Source organism: Gavialis gangeticus, unplaced genomic scaffold (genome assembly GCF_001723915.1).
Source record: "Gavialis gangeticus isolate Ggan-Ray unplaced genomic scaffold, GavGan_comp1, whole genome shotgun sequence".
Lineage (NCBI taxonomy): Eukaryota > Metazoa > Chordata > Crocodylia > Gavialidae > Gavialis > Gavialis gangeticus.
Genome location: NW_017729032.1, coordinates 48,386,420 through 48,407,535, shown reverse-complemented (window position 1 = coordinate 48,407,535; position 21,116 = coordinate 48,386,420). Strand labels below are relative to the sequence as shown.

The window sequence follows — 21,116 nt, the reverse complement described above, 5'->3', positions numbered from 1 at the left end:
GATATGTGAGACACTTTCCAGGTAAATAGGACCAAACTCTTCCTGCTCTCTTTCTCTAGTACTCCCATGAGCATCCCAATCCTGAAAAGTTTTTTAGTCTAGTTGTTTAAAGACAGGGTTAGGATTCAGAAAATGATAAATTCTCAACCTGACTGGCACTGACGCTCTCTGAGGTTCTGGGCAAGTCACTTAGAGCTAGTGCCAGATAAAGACTTCAGTGCCTAACACCAAACCTAGGGGACTTCAGCTTGTAAGTCCAAAACTGCCTTCCAAAAAGCCCCTGCTCAAAAGCTGCCTCATCTTGTAGACATCCAAACTCATTACATGTCTCTCTGATTCACCTGAAAGTTCCCAAGATACCAAGGCTTATGGCCAGAACTGTGCACCCCAGAGCAGCCTTATGCCTGCCTCAGCCTGACTGGGATCCAGGCAGTGGGAAACCTAGTTTTAGTATCCTCCTTAGCCTGAGGGGTGCCAGTCTGTATTTCTTATTTACCAGGAAAATGCTCTAACCACCAGGGCAGAGATGAGACTGGGATTGGGGCACTTTCCATACTTCTTGATGAAGCTGGGCCTCAGTGCAGCCAAAAATGCTACAACAGTGCATAGGCAGGGCATGCAACTGAGAGGCTGGAGTCTTGGGTTCCGGTCCCTGCGTCCAGGATTGTTTCCATATTTTTCCTAAAACTATTATTGAATTAAAAAATAAGAAAAGATTCCTAGGATGTCTGATCACTGGCCTTGGGGCCTCACACTAGTGAACAGAGGAGCCCTGTATCTCAAAGAAGGGCTTCAGGGACAGAGATACAAGCCTAGAGCTTAGAAACAGTGTGACATTGTAATGTTGAGGGGCTGGCTGAGGGGCATGAGGGATCCAGATATTGAGTCTGAATATTAAAGTCTGGTGAGCACAGAGGGGGACTCAGCCAAGGCTGTGGTAACTATTTATTGTAAATAGATTTTGTTGTTGTTGTTCTTACTGTTATAGAAATTACCTTAAGAAAACCATAAAATTCACTGTTTCTGTGCAGGTACTTAATACGTTTTATCCCATTAACCTCTGAGCTCCTTACCATCACTAATGCATTTCCTCCTCAAAACACTCCTATGACGTTGGGCAATATTATCCCTGTATTTAGGATGGGGAACTGAGATACTGCATAGATGTTGATCATTGATCTGCCCAAGGTCCTGGAGTCTGTGGTGGAGAAAGGACTTGAGCACATCTCCAGAATCCCAGATCACTGAAATAAGTAAATTCTATTACACATACCTCTGTCATGAAATGAGCTATATGGTACACCATAACTTATGAAACACATGAGTAAATTTTCATGAGGGCAACATATTAATATAAAAAGAGAAATGATTTGTTCAGAATGATATACTAATGACACATGATATGACCAGAAATACTTAAGATCTCTGCCCATATCAGATGTGTTGCTTAGCCTTGAGCCATAACACATAACCAGTGCAGAAATTTAAGTGTTTCTACATGTGTACAGCCTGAGCTGTGATGTTCCACTTGTATGCAGGCTTTGCTTTTTATGTTGACAGACAAATGCAATGAACTAAAAATAGTGTGTTATGGTATATTTTTCTGAGAAGATTAGTAACTTCACATTTGTTGCTTCCCGAATCAGTGTAGGGGATTTTTTTTCTCAGTAAGCACAAATATCTTTCCTAAAGTAAACCTTAATGTTCTATTAAAAAACAACGTGAACATGAATATCCAGTCTCCCTCCCTTGTTCTCACCAGCAGGTGGCATTGAGACATTCATGTCTCAAAAGCCAGACTAAGTGCCTTGAGGAGGATAAAGTTCCAGTGCTTTGGAAGCACAGGGGAGGATTTCTTGCCAGTTTTTTCTCCCACCAGGGTGGCTTTTGGTTCCTGAATGGTGTAGTGCTTCTGGTAAGAGGCTAGATGTAGAGGAGGAGGAGTTAGCATGTCACTGCTTTCTTTTCCAGTGACCAAGCCATTTTGGGAAATGAAACAATTAATATTTTTCTTTTACACCCAGAGAAGTCTGAGGACATTGAGCCAGCAAAAGATTTCACTGCTAAATGAATAAAATATGAAGAGCTACAAAAAATTAAGCACCATGTTCATAAAAACCCATGCACTATTTAGGAATATCATGTTATTTAGTCACTGAAAAATATGATTTAATCCTGTGAAGTGCCTAGCACCCTTAATTCCTACTGATTTTACAGGAAGCTGAATCTATTCAGTACCTGATAAAAGGGTATTTATCACATAAAATGATCAGGCCCTAAAAGAATCTTAACTCAGACCTCAATAGCTGTTAGTATTCACCTCTGGTATACATAATCAAAACTTAGTTTGGTAGTTGACTGCCCAGCCCACATCAGGTAATATGTTTCGGCCCAGGGAGAAGCTCTTTCTCCAGTATTCTGAGCAAAGCCACAAGTACTGTACTGTATCTTGAAAGGGGAAGTCAGTGAGTCAGCAAAATAAGACTGACTGATTTACATATTGGCTTCTGTGCATAATCCAAAGCATAATGCAAATGACTTCATGTCTTTAGCATCAGTTACTGATGCACTGATTGTTTACTAGCTTTTAAGTACTTGGTTATCTTAAAAAGCAGCAAACATACCAAATCCAATTAATAAAGGTTTAAATTCTCCTTTCCTAGTAGCTTTGCAGTACTTTCCAAAAAAAGTACAAACCAAACTTTCTTGTTATCTCTGTTTGTACACTTCTTACAGCACCCCGAAGGGGCAAGGATTTTACATTTTTGCATGTTGATATATGATTAACAGTGGCCTGCTGAGTAACTTTTTTTTCCTCTTCCTTTGTATAGTCAATTAACATTTTAAAGGTGAAGAAGAAGAATGGCATTGGACTGGCTTCACTGAGTATTTGCAAACACTGTCTTGATGGCACAAAGGATGATAAAGCATTTGGAATTTGTGCCACAGTTCTTACTTGGCTGGTTTCCTAGTAGGGTTTAAAAAGTGTGTGGATAGCTGTTCATGAAAGGGAGGATGTCTTGTGGTTAGGGCACATGACAGACTCAGAAGATCTGCCTCTGGTTCCTGATTTTTTCTAAACCTGTTAGTGTGTATGACCTTGCACTGTTTGTGTAAACTCTTCAGACCACCCCACCTCTATGAAATGAAGATGGTAATATTTCCTTCTAATTTTTGCCTCTCTGTAGACAGTAAATTCTTCAGGCAGGGACTATGCCTTTTTGTGTGTCTGTACAGTGTCCTCCTCAGTTGGGGCCTGTGGGTGCTTCTGGAAATAACAAATCACAGGAAGATCAATTCTACACTGACTTACTTCTTGGTATACCATGTCTTATCTTTGTGGGCTAAATCCTGTACCAGTAGCTTCTGTCTCTCTGACAGTTGTCTGCTATGACTCCTTAATTCACTAAAAACACTGGAACTGATTCTGCCTGTGATGAAGATCATGTATACAGGGCTAGGGACAGATATAACACATAAAGCAGTTTAAGTGATCAGAAACTGGTTTAAACCTGTAACAAAACAGACATTCAGTGTACATAAACCAGTTTCAAAATGGTCAAAACCAGTTTGAGATAAACCTGGTTGAATGTAGTATCAGACTTAACTGATTTGGCTCAAACTGGTTTATGCAATGTCTGTCCCAGACCCCTTGCTGGTTTAAGATAAACCAGACTCCCCCAGCATCCCAGCATGCTCTCTGGGCTGGGTGGGACTCTCTGCTCCAGCCGCAGGGCTAACCCCACCCCTCTGCTCTCTAGCTGGAGCAGGAACCTGTCCTAGCAGAGACACCGCCTGGCATGGCCCCGTTAAGGCAAAGTGGGCAGGGAGGAGGTTAATTCTTCCGTCCTTCCCCTCTTCCACCACCGCAGCTGGGGTCAGCTTGTCTGCCAGGGAGCAGAGGGGAGGCGGCTGCAGCGGTGGCCCCTGGAGCTGGCAGACCCCAGCTGCAGGGAAGGGACAGAGGGAAGAATTAACCCTTCTCCCTGCTCCCTTCACTTTAATGGCGCAATGCTGTATTGGGTGTCCTGCAGGGTTGGGGGGCGGGGCTCTGTTCTGTGCTGGGGAGGACTCTTCCCCCTCCTTCTCCTTCCAAGGTGGGGAGGGGGACTCTGTGAGGTGCTGGATGGGGATTCTTCCTCCTCCGCCCCTTCCTCTGCTGCTACTGTGGGGCTGCAGAGGGTGGGGAGGCTTCATGCAATCCTGCCTGGCCCCAGAGCAGGGGTGGGGTGCAGGGGGAGGCTCTGTTCTATGCTGGGGGGAACCTTGCCCCTCCACTTCCTCCTCTTCCTCCCCCCAGAGGGGAAGCAGGAGCGCAGAGCTCAGCTGAGTGGGGTGTGGGTGTGTGGGGTATAAGGGAAGGTGGGGCGTGTAAGGACTCCCACACCCTCCCCACATGGTATGCAGCCCCCACTGCCTGCCAGCAGCAGCAGGCAAGGAGGTCAGGGCACTGGTGCCTGGTGCAGGCACAGCTCCAGCTAGTGCTGTACAGGGGGAGGGAGTGGAGCTTGCCTTATCCCCGTGGCTCTGTTCCCTGAGTCTGAGCCTACAGCTCCAGCCCTCGCAGTGGGGGAACCCCCACACTGGAGCCAGCTGCTTCCCCCACTCCTCGCTGTGAGGGCCCAGCACTCTGTCAGGAGTGGAGGGAGCCCTGCACCCTGCTTCCCCACTGAGTCCAGTGTGGGGCTACCCCACTATGAGTGTGCAGCTGTAGGTGCACGGCATGGAGCCATGATAAGAGGCAGTCAGGTCTGGACTGGGGGCAAGAAGAGCAGCCCCATCCAGCCTGCCCAGCCACTTCTATTCCTATGGCTCCATACCGCACCTGCAGCTCTGCACTCACAGGGCACGCCCAGACGAGCACACATGTGCCTCTTGCCCCACCTCAGACCCCTTTGAGGTGGGGCAAGAGGCACATGCAGGAATTTAAAATGTTCCCCACACTGCAAGTTTGCAGCATGGGGAGAAAATTAGACCTCTGGGGTCTAAAAAAACTGAAACAAAAAAAGCAGGGCAGGGCACAGTCCTGGACCATGCCCTGAGGCAACCAGAGGCTGGGTCCTCCAGGGAGATACTCTGGTTGCAAGAATGACGCTCTGGCTGCCATGGTTGGCCCCTCACCCTGGTGTGTCCAATCCCTGCCCAGCTGCGTCCAATCCCTGCCCAGCTGGGTCCTGCCACCCTGGGCCCAGCCCGGCTGGGTGGCAGAGGGGCCCTGAGGGTGGCAGGACCTGGCTGGGCCCAGCATGCGGGGACCGCGTGCTGCATCAGGTCCTGCCACCAAGGGCCCAGCCCGGCCTGGCAGCAGAGGTATCCCAGGGCTAGCAGGACCCAGCTGGGCCCTGGAACCCCAGGTGGAGGGGCTGGGGCCCTGTGGGGGATAGAGGCTGTGGCCCTCCAGGTGGGAGCTGGAGCCTTGTGGGGAGTTCCCCCCAGCATGGAACAAAGCCTCCCCCTGTCCTGGGTGGTGAGAAGTCGGGGGGTCGGGCAGCATCCCATAGAGCCCCACTCCCCACTCCACAGCAATGGGGGAGAAGCAGGGGGAAGAGATCCCCTCTGGGCCAGGAAGCCTCACAGAGCCCCCCTCCCCACCCCACGATAGGGGGAAGGAGGAGGGAGAAGAGCCTTTCCAGCACCGAACAGGGCCTCCCTCCTAGCCCCACAGTAGTGGGGGAAAAGGAGGAGAGGGAAGAATTCCCCTCTGGGGCCAAGCAGCCCTGTGTGCCCAGCATTGGCAGTGCATAGGGATGCACGTGTTCCCCCTGAGATTGTCTGCTGCCGACACTGCCAGCCATGCCTGCTGGTGATCACCACTCGCCACCCCTCCCCCCCGGCTTGCCGTCAACACCACCGGTGGCATCTGTGGGTGGTCGCTCATCACCACCAACGCTCCTGGCCGTATCTGCGCTCGCCATCCTCCCCTTTGCCGGCAACACTGCCACGGCTGCCTGCAGGAGCTCCTTGCTCACTGCTGCCTTGCCGCCGTTGCCACTTGTGGGAGGTTGCCGCGCCCCACCAGCCTCGGGAGGCACTTAACTATCATGGTGCCCAGATTACTCCCGGCTATCAGGGAACTGTTGGGGTGGGCCTGGCCATGCCACCCTTCCCTTCTCAGCTCAGCTTCCCTGTGGAAGGGAGGGCTGCTCTTGCGCCCCAGGCTTGTGGCTTGAGCCACTGCAGGCATGTGCCGAACATCTATCTGCTTGCAAACCAGTTCACTCTCTGTAGGTTCGACTAACCTGCAAAGACTGAATCAGTGCAGGCTCAGGCTTTTTGAATGTCTGTCTCTAGCCCAGGAGACTTAATGCTTTTTGCAGCTGTCTTGTGTTTGTGGAATCCTTTTTCACCAGACAGACAAATAACTGCAGGTGCCACCACCTTCTGAGTGAAGTTTTGGCTTCACCTCTGGGAAGTAGCTTCCACCCAATAGCTGTCTATAGGTGGTTATGTGGGTAATGGCTTGTGAGGCACAAGTGGCTCTTTAGCTTGTTACCTGTGGCTCTCCACAAAAAATGTTATCAAATAATTCTTTTTTTGCTTTGGTTTGTTTTAACTATATGCATTGCATCATATAAAATACATCCACAAGGCCACATGCCAGTGCTGCTATGTTGGAAATCTGCTGTGGGTCCATATGTGATGTGTTTAACTCTGTCACTGGAAGCTCTTCAGTGCAGGTTGGATAACCATTTGTCCAGGACAAGGAGGATCCTGCCTTGAGCAGATGGTTGGACTTGGTGATCTCTTGAGGTCCCTTTCAGGCCATTTTTTCCTCTGATTTTATGATTCTATAATGAACTGTAGTTTCATTTTTTTTTAACTGGCGTATACTGGGAACAATTCACTGAAGGGCGAATTAATCATGAATCGTTGTTGTTCTTGGTTAACACTGACTGTTCATATGGGTCCTGATCCTATAAGAACTGATTGCCATAGATACATGGCAATAAGTTATCCTGAGTTAAGGGGCTTCTACGTATGGTTTCTCATGATACTGTTGATATACAACTGTAGGTAAAGGTCTTAACTTTTCTCCTGCAGAGAGAAAAGTCATGAAAGTGGCAGCAAACTCAGCAGGTTACAACTTCTTCCAGTTCATTCTGTAGGACAGTGAGCTTGTCTCACTGCAGAAGGTAGTCCCCAGGCCTTCAGCACTTGGATGTGAGGAAGATTCTTATAGCCAAAATCACATTCAAACTACAGCTGCTCCTTCAGCCCTGTCCTCTGCTAGCTTATGGACCTCCATATCTGTGAAGTGCCCAATCATGGAAACTGAGGTAAGAACAGCACAGTTTGCCTTTGCTTTTTAAAAAATATTTTTAGTGAATAATTCAATAATTTCCAAACAATAGTAAAATAGCAGAATTAAAATGCAGCAAGTGGTTCTTTTGTTCATACATGGATTTTTTTAACTATCCACTGTAGACCTTAAACATTTTGGAAAGCTGGTTCCAAGCACAGTTACACTGCAATATGACTGGAGCTGTCCCATGGTGAGTTTAAGCTACATAATACTTTTATGTTGAATAAATGAAGAGTGCTAATATCCAGGGATCCTGCTTTTCTCTGATTTAAAAAAAGCCCCAATTTTTGGTTAAAAAAAAGTAACCCCAAATCCACATTTTTCTGTGATTTAAATGAAACACCACTAAGATAGCTATATAGATAGATAGATAGATAGTGGTGTTTCATTTTAATCATGGAAAAATGGTTACTTTTTTAAACTGAAAATTGGGGATTTTTTTTAATCAGAGAAAACCAAGATCCCTACTATCCCAGTAGATTTAGAACAAAAACACGTCTCCCTGGCAGTTACACCAGCTTAAAACCAATGTCTAGATATTTACATTTTTCTTTCAAACCTGCATGATTATATTTTAGCAAATAAATACAATGCATTCTTCAATAGGAATGCAAAAGTTTTATCACAGGCTCCCCCATTAGCATTTGGATATAGTTTCACATTGTAAAATTCCAAGACATTGTGTGCAGAAAGCAGGTAGATCTTGCCCATGTAATGGTGACTCTTTGTTAAATGTGACAGCTAGCTCCCTAATTAATCTTAGAAATGTCAGAGCCCACTGGAAGTAATTGGGCCTGACAGTTCAAGGGCTAATTAGCTTCAAACCCTGCATTTTATGTTGCTTCCTACACAGTTCCAGGTCCTTTATTTACTTTATTTTTACAGAATTCTTGTTGTTTTGGACTGTATCTGTGTCTGCTTGTCTGCATGGAGGGTGCGGGAAAGGCTGAGACTGGAGCCTATTTAAGAGTTGTCAGGTTGGGTGTGCTGGAGGCAGTCATAAGAAATCCCCTAGAGAACACTGACTTGTAGGGAAAACAAAATGACAGTAAGCTCTGGGTGAGCCTACTGGGACAGCTCTGAAGAGGAGCCTGTTAGATCAGAACCTCATGAGGGCTCTTTATTCTCAGGCATCAACAGTATCTAGAAGCATAATGCAGTTGTCATTTTTAATCCCAGGCTGAGCAGGGGGTGAAGTTGTTTTTGTTCTTCATCATCTCCAACCAGGCATAATGGGGTGCTTGCATGAAATACTCTTCTTGGGCCTAAGATTATTCCTGTTTGCTTCCCATTTCATTATGGATTAGGTTCACAAAGTTTGGACCCTCTGTCAAATGTGCAAAGGCCATATTCTGAACAGAGCTAAAGCAGAATCACATAATCCTTCTCTCCCCTTTCCCCTCCCTCCTTCCATGTTAATCTCCTCTTTTTGTTTTCCTGTTATTTTTATTGTTTTGAATATTTGTGACAAGCCCTACGTTGGTCTGAATTCTTACAGTTTCCTTCGCCTGTCAACAGAAGTGAACAAATTCATCTCAGAACCAAAACCAAATTTCTACAAATGGAATTTTGAAAGGTGCCACTGGATGCACTGTCCTGCCTGGCTGTGCCCCCTCCCCGCCACTGCAGCGGGATGGGCCAGGGCCCTTATTGGGGGCAGCAGCCCCTGTCCTAATGTGAGAGAGCGCAAACCCCTTCCCAGTGAGCACTGGGGTCTGGAATGGACAAGAGCCCTGCAAGCCCCCCGCAGTGCCGCTGCACTCCACAGCAGCTCTGCTAGCCCCACAGCATGGCCCTGCACTGGGAAGGGGCTCGCACTCCAGGAAACCATCAAGGACTGCTCCCCATCACAGTCACTCACCACTCCCTGCTCCAGATGCCGGGTGAGTGACCATGATGCTCATTTTGTGCTTGAGGCAAAACCCCTCCCAGAAAGAGGGGGCTTATTCAACTGCTGGCCCTGAGCGCTTGCAGTCCTGTAGGGGTTAACTTGCAGCCCCTGGGCTCCCAGTCAGTGGATGCTTCCCCCCATTATTCTCCCCTGAGCTTCAGCTGTGGCCTAGTGGGGCAGCTAGCGGCAGCAGCTGAATAAGCACTCTCCTCTCTGCCCCACTCTACCGCAGGGGCCATGATGCCTGCTGCTGCAGCAGCAAGCGGGGAACACTGGGCAGACCTGGTGCCTGCATTGCCTCAGTCCAGATAGGATGTTTGTCCTATTACAAACCAGTTCAGCCTAGGCCGGTTAGACTAACCTGCAAAGGTTTTTCATAGATTAAGGGTCGGAAGGAACCTAGTAGATCTTCTAGCCCGACCCCCCGCCAGGGAGGGAGAACAACAAAAACCCCAAAACAAGAAACAGGACTCAAATGAGTCCAGCCAGGTAGGCATCCAGCCTCTTCTTAAAGACCCCCAGGGTAGGGGCCAGCACCACTTCCCTTGGAAGTTGGTTCCAGCTCCTAGCCGCCCTAACTGTGAAGTAGTTCTTGCGGATGTCCAATCTATACCTCCTCTCCATCAACTTGTGCCCATTACTCCTTGTTATGCCAGCGGGCGCTAGGGGAAACAGCGTCTCCCCCAAACCCTTCTGGTCCCCCCTAGTGAGTCTATAGACGGTCACCAGGTCCCCCCTCAGCCTTCTCTTGTGGAGGCTGAATAGGTTCAGGTCCCGCAGTCTCTCACTGTAGGGTCTGCCCTGTTGTCCCCGGATCATGCGGGTGGCCCTCCTCTGGACCCTCTCCATATTGTCCACATCCCTCTTGAAATGGGGCGCACAGAACTGGACACAATACTCCAGCTGTGGCCTGACCAGCGTCGCGTAGAGGGGGAGGATCACCTCCTTGGCTCTACTCGAGATGCACCTGTGGATGCATGACAAGGTCCGGTTAGCCCTGCCAACCATGACTTCGCATTGTCGGCCCATGTTCATCTTGGAGTCAATAATGACTCCAAGATCTCTTTCTGCCTCCGTGCTCTTGAGTAGGGAGTTCCCCATTGTGTAAGGTTGAATCAGTTCAGGCTCCAGCTTTTTGAATGTCTGTCCCTAGCCAAGGGGAAATTAATTAGAATAGCTATTGTGGAATAACTCCTCATGCAGAAACCTCCTTCCCAAAATAAGAGTTGGGAGGGTGACGTTGTTATTCAGAATAAGAGGTGCCCACACAGGGAGTTTCACCAGCTTAAAACAACAATTCCAGTTAGTTTCTCCATGTAGACAAACCCTAAGAAGAACTGCAAGGAAACCCCTGGTTTGGATCATAAGCTGTCTGGGGCAGGAACTGCTTCTATCTGTATAGTGCCTAGCATAGGAGCTGATTCTGATCCCTAGGTGCTACCACAACACAAGTGAAAAAATAACAAGGATCCTCGTTTCCTTAACATCACAAATGTTAGAATCCAGTCTCGCAATGAGGCTTTTTAATGAGCATTTTTCATCTCTGTGGAATCAAGACACTTCACATATACCTGTAGTGATAGAATTTGTAATTTAAAGATGCTTCCAAACTGAGGAGACTGCGGAAGCTGGTAACTGGGAGATGGTCCCTCAGATAAGCAGCTAGTCAGGGAAACCAAGAGACTGCAGAGGCTTGTTTATAGCTCCACAAATAAAAGTTATTGTCAGTTCTTCTCATCTAAGGATGTCTGTGTTTATGAAACCCAGTGATCACTAAAGTACCATGCCAAAAGAGCATCCACTCCAGAGAAGGGAGACTGGGAAAGGTGTGGAGTGTTCTGTATCTGATTTTCTTGTGCTTTTTTAAATCTTAATTTCTTGTCAAACACTGCTTTTCCTCAGCTGTCACTTGACACTTCTCCAGCAGATATCTAATCTTTCTAATCATATGCCTCTCATGAGAAGTCTCTTTGTGCCTAGCAATTGTGGTATCTTGTTGGTGTTGACTAAAAACTATTGTTAAAGGACAGTACTGAGAAGAAGTACCATTAATACAATTGCATAGACTTGGTTTGCCATCTCAGAGGGAAAATGCTACCATGTTTACATGTTTAGAAAGCCACAGGATACATCCTTCATTAGAAGTGTCAGATTAGGAGACCAGGTATTAAGGTAGTGAAGAAAATATAGAAATACATGCCCTATATTCTAAGATTTTCATTGTTTCAATCGTTAAGGCTTATGTGCAATAAAATCCCATGTAGCCTGGGTACACCCGAGGGGTGTGCCCTGTCTTCCAATGACAGTGGTGGTGGTCAGGCAGAGTGCTGAGGAAGGGGTCAGCTACTAGAGCAGCTTCCTCCGCTCTCAATAGAGCTAGGCTGAAACCAAGTACTTACCTATGTACAATTTATTACAAGAATAATACAGACAATATAAAACAGAATATTTACAAGGCTTAACATATAATACTATATATAATATTCCACAGTTCACATATAATACCAAAAATGAACCAAATAACTTACAACCTATACAACACAATTAACACATAGGGATATTAACCTATATAACCCAAGTAAATTAACAATACTATTTCTTTAAACTTTTATGAATAACAATACCAATATATACATTGAGGCATTAAAACACATAAACCATATATACCCCCTTCAAGAATACCCCTAGCTATATAGCCCTTAACACAATGACCATCTCAAAATAGGGAGTGCACTCAGCACCTCCCCGAGGGGTTTCCCTGAAGTCCCTCCCCTTTAGGGCCCTGGGACATGGACACACCCCTCCCGCAATGGACGGTGGAGGCAGCAGACCCTCCTCATCCATGTCAGCCTCCCCTGCATGGCCTGCTTCCCCAGTAACTAATACTTCCTCTCTGGAGAACTCAAGGCTTGTTCCCTGGTGGCTGATCCTGCAAGAGCTTCTCTCCAATGGCACCTTTGTCTCTCCTTGACGGCCCAGCACCCCACACTGAGCACCCAGCACTCTTTCCCATGGGAGCCAAGCACTTACAGGCTCCGACTCCCTGGTCCCACACCGGGGGTTCTCCCCTTTCCTGGGCCCTGCTCTGGGCCCTGGGGCTCTTTTAGTTAAAGGTGGAGTCGCACTGTGGGGCTCCAGTCACTTAGCCTAGGGCTGGGACTAATGTGAGCAGCCATGAGCTGCTTCCAAGGCGGTTCTCCGTGCGCCTGCCCGCACACTGGCTGAGGCCTGAGCAGCCACAAGTTGCTCCCAGGGCCAGCTCTCCATGTGCTGATCTGCATACTGTGTGGGGCCCGATCAGCCTCGAGCTGCTTCCATGGGCCAGGTCTCTGTGTACCGATCTGCACACTGTGCAGGGCCTGAGCAGCCTTGAGCTGCTCCCAGGGCCAGCTCTCCATGTGCCGATCTGCACACGAACTGCCTAGCCGCTTGCTGGCTACACAGGCTTAAGCTGCCTCAAGTGGCTCCTAGAGCCTGATCCCCATGTGCCGATTCACGTACTGCTGAAGCTCAAGCAGGGTCCCAAGGATGGCCATCTCTGGAGCTCTTCTCTCCTTGCTGTCCCTTGTTTTCTCTCCCCAGCCCGCCGAGCACTCTCCCCTTTTATACTCCAGACCTGGCTAGTGCAGTTATCATTCAGGTCCAGCTGCTCCTTGCCCCCTCCCTTCGGAAAATTGCATGGTATTGCTTCCTTTTGCTGTTTCCGGATTGGTGGACAAGCTCCGCCAATCAAACAGCAGACCCTCAAGCTTGGGACTCTACCCAAGCCATGAAAAAGGTAAGCTTGCTACACCCATATTCTCTTATTGGAACTCCTTTAACTAATCAGATATTACCTGAATTTTCATTGGTGCTGTGACACAGAGGAACCCCATTTTAATGGACTGGAAGGGTTCCAAAATGTTTATACATTTTTGCAGTGTGGGTAGTGAATACTGAACACTGGAAGCTAAATGGCAGCATGAATCACTTGCACACATTTTGTAATATTTCCTCTGTAATCACAGCTCAGTCCTCCTTACTGCACTGGGACGACCATTTTTACACACTATTAATTTCACCTCTTCTGGGCAGTTGTTACACTTTCATATCCCGTGTGAAAAGATGTGAGAACAGTTCAGCGTGATTCACTAGAAAGCAGGTTTGCTATGAATAGAATTATTTACCCAAGCCAGCTAAAACAGGGATCCATCAGACATAAGCAAATTTAAGGAGTAATAAGTCTTATGCTTTCACTAGAAAGGTTCCATAACTTTAAGGAAATCACCTTCTCAAGCATCTCCTCATCTACGTTAGAAATCAGCCACATGGTGACACAGTAGGAGCTGTCAAATTACTCCTAACAGTAGTGGGGGAAGGGCACATGACTTTGAATAACTGAGGAATGAATTGTGGAAATGGATGCAAATTACTGAAGCACCCACTAAAACAATTCTAGTCTCATTTCAGTGTAGCACCAGTAGTGCTAATACAGCCATGATTCTGGTTTTAGCAGATGGTGGAGGATTTTTCCAGAGTGAGGAAGGCCCAGCAAGAGTTTTGTCATATACATTGTGGCTATACTTAGGGATCCAGTCAGAAACCAGATCCTCATTGTGCTTGTGCCCCACTGTACAAACATATAACAAAAAAGATAGTACCTTTCCCGCTTCAGATTGTTGGCAGGAATGCCTTCTTCTGTGCAAGGGACCTTCTCATTCTCTAGCTTCTCCAGATCAGGAACCCACTTCTGAGCTGTCCCACATGCTGGAAAAGCTAAGTCCCTTTATCTCTAGCAAGCTTATTTTTTTCAACATTAAAATAAAATCTAAATGAGTCCTATTTCTCTGTGAAACTGTTGGCATGGGGATAGGATGCTCTAGAAGTGAAAATGTTTATAGTTTTCTCTACCTGGGAAGCACGTGAACAAAAGGAGAGTTAACAGGGAGTCTGAAATAGATTTATGCTTCTGCCAGATGAGATTAGTGCACCTGAATTTCTGTGAACCATTCTGATGATTTTCTTTCTGAGCCAGAATGAAGTGTCAGGAACAAAACCCAGCAACACTCATTTGGGTTCAGCCCAATTTTTTTCTTTTGGATGCAACAGCTTCTCCCCTCCCCATCTAAGCATCATTGACGTATTTGAATGAATTATGGCAACGTTACTTGAATGAATGATGTGACTATTTGGAGCATTGACTGCAGATGCAAAGGCTGGCACACCAATATGTCCATCTGGAGACAGATAATAGGGCTTCCACCTAACTCTCAGAAACAAAGTGAACCTATGGCATTTTCACACCAGAGAACTTTATGTGCTGTGGAAATAATGAAGGAGACTTAACTACTAGCTGGGGGTCAATTTGCCCATCTACAGTGAATGTTGTGCCTGCAGAGATCTGGATCTAGCTATTACTGCTTTCTTTCCTCACTTTTCATTAAATTTGTGATTTGTATTGAGTCTGTGGAGCAGGGACAGGCTAATTTCACTCTGTTTTAGAAGCTGGAGTATACTGGTAATTTGCACAGTAAATACCATCAGTAAAATTTATTTTAACTACTACTTGTTCTTTTAACAGTTCCAAACATGTGAGCATGGTATAACTGCAGACATTCTGTTACTGTCTTTATAGCTCGGAACGTTTATATAGTCACTTTCATTTGGGCAAATTGAAACTCCCATGTTAAATTCAGAACTACATAGAAATTTGCAAGGAAAGGCTCAAGCACTGAGCTTCGTTGTTAAGTTGGTATGAATTTTTCGTCCCCCTCCTATTCATACACTCAAAGGACAAATTCGAAGGTAAGTCGAAAGGTTTTTCTTCTGTGAAAATATGAGTGCAGTTGATAAAATCACTGACACCTATAGCCATGTTGGGCATTCAGTTTCTTCAGATATTTTACCTGTGGCTGACTTTGCAAATCATAGGAAGAAAAATGCTTAGTGCTGCACTCAGATCTCGGTAACTAATTAAATGACTGATGATTTTCACTGTTTAGTTTTATGAATTTTGAAATAATTAGTCTCTACATGGGCATTTCTAGCTTCAGAGGGAGAAACAAATATTCTGGAAACAGGAATGGCTCATTAGTATTGTCGGGGATTTCGAGCCAAATGGATCGGGCCCCAAGGTCACGGTGGGCTGGGGTGAGCGATCGGAACACAAACAGGCAGGATTATTGGCGTGGAGGTCTGAGGCGTGGAAGCATAATGGTTTCAAACAAAGGTGATTTATTTGACTTACGCCTAGAAGGCGTAGGTAGAGTTGCTTTCTTCAGTTACAGTAAATACAAACAACGGAGGGGTCCGTTGGCCCACGGGGTTCTTAAGTAAGCCCTTGCTATCTAGCCGGAGCTAGGGGCGGCTGCTCAACTTAATAGTCCCAGGGCTGGTCAACGGCTCATTAAAGGAACAAACGAACAACGAAACTGTAATGAGGTGAAAACCGGAATCGTGACTCCAGTCCAACAGGACAAACAGATGATCGAAGGTGAAAGCTGAGGTCAAAAGCCAGGTAGTCGATGAGATTGTGATCGGAGCCAGTAGGGTTGTGCAGAATCGTGGTTGAGATTGAAAGCCAAAGAGTCCAGGAACCAGAAAATCAATACGGCACGAGCGAGAAATAGTACCGCAGCAAGAACCCAAGTTGGAGGAGACCGATAGGCCGCAGAGCCTAACTGAGAGACAGTCCCTGAAGACCAGCCTCTGTCCTCAGTTGAACAGCTCTCCCCCCGAGGGAGGGGCTCACTGATCTTTTATAAGAATTTGGTGGCCAATTAGAACACTTTCTCCAAAGAAATTTCTAGTCCGATTACCTCATGCTTTCAGCTGTCACTGAGCATGCTTCTGCGGGGAAAGTAGGTCAGTAATGACTGACAGGTCCTCAGGTCACCCAGGGGGCACGAGCTGGGTGAGCCTTGGAATTTTCCACTCACAGAGTTAAACGCGCATGTCAGTTTCAGCTCTTCTGTGTTGTCAGCACACGCTTAAGATTTTCCGTGACAAGTACTTTCATAGGCTTACTTTATTTTTTGCACAGAAACATTTCTCATCTGTGTACAGATTTTGTTGGCTCTGGATACACAGTATGCAGGGTGGCCATCATAGAGGACAATCCGGTTGTTCTCTGTCCTCTATTGATACAAAACCTAACGCCTTTATGTCCTCTGTTTTTCTCTTGAAGAGAAAACACTAACTATTGAAGAGAAAAATAGAGGACATAAAGGCATTGGGTTTCGTATCAATAGAGGACAGAGGATAGAGTAGCTGAAAACCGGAATGTCCTCTATGATGTCCACCCTAACAGTATGTGCAACCTACCTTGGCCCTGACCAAGCTCCCAACTGATGTTCTATTGACATAATTGAAAATAGGACTAGGCCCTTACTTTCCATGGTACGCATGCAATATTAAACTGGTGCTAATCAGTTTCTTAAACAGCGGTCTATTGCATATTGCTAGGCATGTATTTCCTAGCCAGGTGTTACTGTGCTGCGGGAAAAATCATTTTCCTGCTTCGTAACAAGAATTTGTTATTCTAAGAAGAATACCATGGAGTTATTCTCTTCAAAACCATAACATGTCCTCAGGACTTTGCATTGTAATTTTCACCACTATCTTCTAGAAAGAAGCTCTCAACCCAGCTCATTAGGATAGTCAGAAGGCAGAGGATTTTTCTGAAAGATCATTTATGTTCTAATGGGGTCAGAAAGCCCACTGGCTTCTTTTTAATCTTAAAATAAGTCCAATGCTGCTGTAGGTGACTTTGCCTAAATCTGTGAGGGACAATATATTTTGTCTCTAGACTGAAATGGGCTTCTGATAATGGAGCTCTTAACAACTGATAGATCAGGTAAAAAAAATGATGGTTATTTCAGATTACCACCTAGATTTTCAAGAGTGACTAGTGATTTGAGATGCCCAACCTGAGACACCCCAAAAGGCCTGAGCATACAGCCTCTGAGGAAGAGAATTCTGGTCCTCCCCTTGTGCCAATATGGAGGCAGGAGGATGAAAAGGCAGGATGCCATGCACCCTCCTGCCCATTTGTTAGTGAATTGATTGAAGCAAGCCCACCCAATGTTTAATTTGCTAGGTTTTCAAAAGAGTATAACCCTGCAGAGTCTGAAACAAGTTTCATTATGCTATGCCTTTAAAACTGTGAACAAGCCTCTACAGGACCTAATTTAACACATTCATTTGCTCACAAAAGTGTATAAAGAACAACAAACCAGGGAGTGAGGACAAAGGAACTCTCTATTAACACACTTTGTCAAGCTAAGCCCATCGCAAAAGCAATTGTATATATCTCCTCACTGTTCTGCACACTAGATATTCATTTTATACAATGAGTTATAAAACTCCCCTGCTGTTCAAGGGTGTTTTAGACACTGACAAAAACCCCAAGGCACCCTTCACCAAACACTCTCAAACAAATGCCAATTACTTCAATAAACAATACAAAAAAATCCACAGGCTCCATAGGGGTGGAAATATGAGTTGCTAATAGTGGATTACAGAAAAAAAAATCATCTATCCATACAGTGAATTCTTTTATCCATCCAATCAGAACTTTCACATTACAATAACATTCTAGACAGTGAGCTACTTTAATAGTTGCTGTTTCCCAAATAACAAGAAGTGGCTGAGCCTGGAACCTTCTGCTAAAATGATCTGATCAATAGAGGTACTACTGCACCAAATTCTCTCTGTCCCTTATGCAAACACACATCCCAGTTAGCATTGTTTGCATAAGAGCCAGGGAGAATTGCAGCCTAGGACTCAGAAAGGAGAAACTGTTTCATTCTTCTTTCTTCATGCACCCTACATTCCTCTGTATGACAGGGAGGTATTCTGTCCACGATGCTGTTTTTGTGTGCTGTAAACACGTCATACCCCATTTTATTGCAGGATTTTCTTGATAGAGATAATATCACCCTATCAGGGTTAATAATGAGTGTCATAAAGTACTGACCACTCTTGCCCCAATACACAAAATAACTTCAGTATAAGCTGAAGTACATACTGCAGAGAAGGACACATGAATGGCGCGTGCCCCCAGTGGCTGGCGGGGCACAGTTGCGCTGGTGGTGGCAGGAACGTGGTGGAGCCAGTGGGAGCCCAGCACCGGTAAGCTGGGAGCTCCCATAGACGCTGCCGGCGGTGGCGGTGGCGGGAGCAGGGTGATGAGTGCCGACTAGGGCCAGCGACCACCCGCAGGTGCTTCCGGTGGTGTCAGCAGCAGGATGGCAAGCGGTGACTGCCTGCAGGTGCCACTGACACTGTTGGCAGAGCCTTTTTGCAGGGGTCACCCCACCATGCTCAGGGGGTGCATGTGCACCTGCTACATGTTGCCCCTGGAAGGACAGGTGGTTAGTGGACCATAAGCTGAGAATGAGCCAGCAGTGTGCTCCTGTTGCAAAAAAAAAAAAAAAAAGTCAACAGCATACTGGGTTATATTAACACGGTCCAGCAAAGTCTAGCCCATGGGCTGGATTGGGCCTGCAGCCGACTCCATTTCCCAGCAGCCCCTGCCTGCATTGCTGCTGCCAGTTTCCATGGAGACCCCAGCAGTGTAGTGCCAAGACAGCAGGGGCCAGGGTTTCCATGGAAGCCAGCCCCAGCAGCGCTGGCAGGGTGTACAGCTGGGTGGGGAGCTGCTCTGGAGCTGGGATCTTGCAGCGATGACAGTGTGGTAGGAGTGGGTAGGGGGTGTGCAGGTCCCGGGTGGAGGCGTGCAGGCAGTGGATCATGGCTCTGCCCCAGCTCCGGCCCATACTGTCACTGCTGCAAGATCCCAGCCCCAGAGCCGCTCCCCACCCAGCAGTGCGCTCTGCTGGTGCTGCTGGGGCCAGTCTTCATGGAAACCCTGGTCCCGCACTATCACAGCACTGCAGCTGCTGGTGTCTCTATGAAAACCAGCCACAATGATGCAGGCAGGGGCTGCTAGGAAATGGAGTCCAGCCACTGGCAAGATCTGCCCTCTTGCCTACCCCTGTATTAACAGGAGTGTCACTTGCAAATCAAGGGAAGTGATTCTTCTACTCTATTCAGCACCAGTGAGGCCTCAGCTGGAGTGCTGTCTCCAGTTTTGGGCCCCACACTTCAAGAAAAATGTGGAGAGTTTGGAAAGAGTAGAGAACACAGCAACAAAAATTATTAGGGGCCTAGAAAGCAAGATTAATGAGGGAAGGCTGAAAGAACTAGGGTTATTTAGTCTGGAGAAGAGAAGACTGAGGAGGGATTTGATAACAGTCTTCAAATACCAAAAGGGTGATTGTGAAGAGGATGGAGATCGCCGCAAGGAGTGACGAGGAACAACGGTCACAAGCTGGTGGAGGGAAGGTTTAAGTTGGACATCAGGAGGCGCTACTTCACGGTCAGGGCAGCTAGGGTCTGGAACCAGCTTCCAAGTGAGGTGGTGCAGGCTCCCACCCTGGGGGGTTTTAAGAGGAGGTTGGATGACCACCTTACTGGGGTCATTTGACCCCAGTGCTCTTCCTGCCATGGCAGGGGGTCGGACTAGATGATCTGCTCAGGTCCCTTCCGACCCTAGAAACTATGAAACTATGAGATGGACTCTTCTTTGTGGCTGTAGAGGACAGGACTAGAATCCGTGGCCTCAAGCTGCAGCAGGGGAAATTTAAATTTAAGATTAAGAGAAACTTCTTGACTATGAGCGTGGTCAAGCATTGGAACAGGCTACCTAAAGACATTATGGAATTTCTATCTTTCTATGTTTTCAAGAGCAGGTTAGACAGACAGTTGGCTGGAATAATTTAATTGGCGATGATCTTGCCTTGAGCAGGCAGCTGGACTAGATTACTTTGTATGGTCCCTTCCAGCCCTACTTTCCTATGATACTATGTGAGCAGCCCGGGATTACTCACATGCTTAATATTAAGCACAAGCTGACATTTCTTGCTGAATGTTTTCAGAAATGAGGTCTATGTGAATGGAAACTGGTTATGAAGAAATGTATGCATGCAAATCCAGCAGCTTCATACAAAGTATTTAGTGTAGGTTTTAACACATACCACCCAAATTATGCTAATGCTTATTCATATGCTTGTAAGAAATCAAGTCTAATGTTATTAAGCATATCAAAGCTCTCATTCATTAGATTTTTTTTTCCAGCCTGCCAAGATCACTCACATCAAAATACCAGCCTCTAACTTCAGGTCTCCTTTTCCATTTTTCCTGAGTAATTCCTGAGCTTTTCAATACTATTTAAATTGCCAGCTTTAAAAATGCTTTATTTTAAGTTTGCTGGCCACCCAAATAGAACGCCTGTCTTCAGATTAAATTGTTGATAAAACTTTATTTAACTGTTTCAGTACACAGCCAAAGAACTCAGCACATGCACTCTTTGAAGTAGTGATCATGTGATCTCCTGATCATACATTCATTATTGAGCTAGCATGACACGTCAGTTAAAGGGATAAAAGAAAGTCTAATTTTCACTGCATTCCAGCAGCAGTGAAAGTGGTGTACCAGAGAATCCAGGAACCAGTTGTTCAAACCATTTTCCTTAACTCAGTACATTACCCCAGTTATGAATGTTTACAGCTGGAGCAGAAGAAAAATAAATACGGCCAACAAGCAAGCTACATTGTTTGAAAGCATTTTAAAATTAAATTCTGGAAAACATTGGCAAATTTAAAACAAACTTTTATCTCACAAGTTCTTGCATGGTTTTAACAGGACATGTGATACTGTTATAGTTTCATAGTTTCATAGTTTCTAGGGTCGGAAGGGACCTGAGCAGATCATCTAGTCCGACCCCCTGCCATGGCAGGAAGAGCACTGGGGTCAAATGACCCCAGTAAGGTGGTCATCCAACCTCCTCTTAAAAACCCCCAGGGTGGGAGCCTGCACCACCTCACTTGGAAGCTGGTTCCAGACCCTAGCCGCCCTGACCGTGAAGTAGCGCCTCCTGAT

At 46.4% G+C, this 21,116-nt stretch overlaps 1 long non-coding RNA gene across 1 annotated transcript in view; it reads left to right on the top strand.

Moving 5' to 3' along the window:
* LOC109303391 overlaps nt 1-8,883 on the top strand; it is a 178,532-nt gene extending 169,649 nt beyond the window's left edge. Inside the window, exons 3-5 of the long non-coding RNA XR_002099087.1 lie at nt 7,107-7,277; nt 7,426-7,493; nt 8,802-8,883. This is a non-coding gene — a long non-coding RNA (uncharacterized LOC109303391). The remainder of the gene's footprint in view (nt 1-7,106; nt 7,278-7,425; nt 7,494-8,801) is intronic.
* The last annotated feature ends 12,233 nt before the right edge of the window (nt 8,884-21,116 follow it).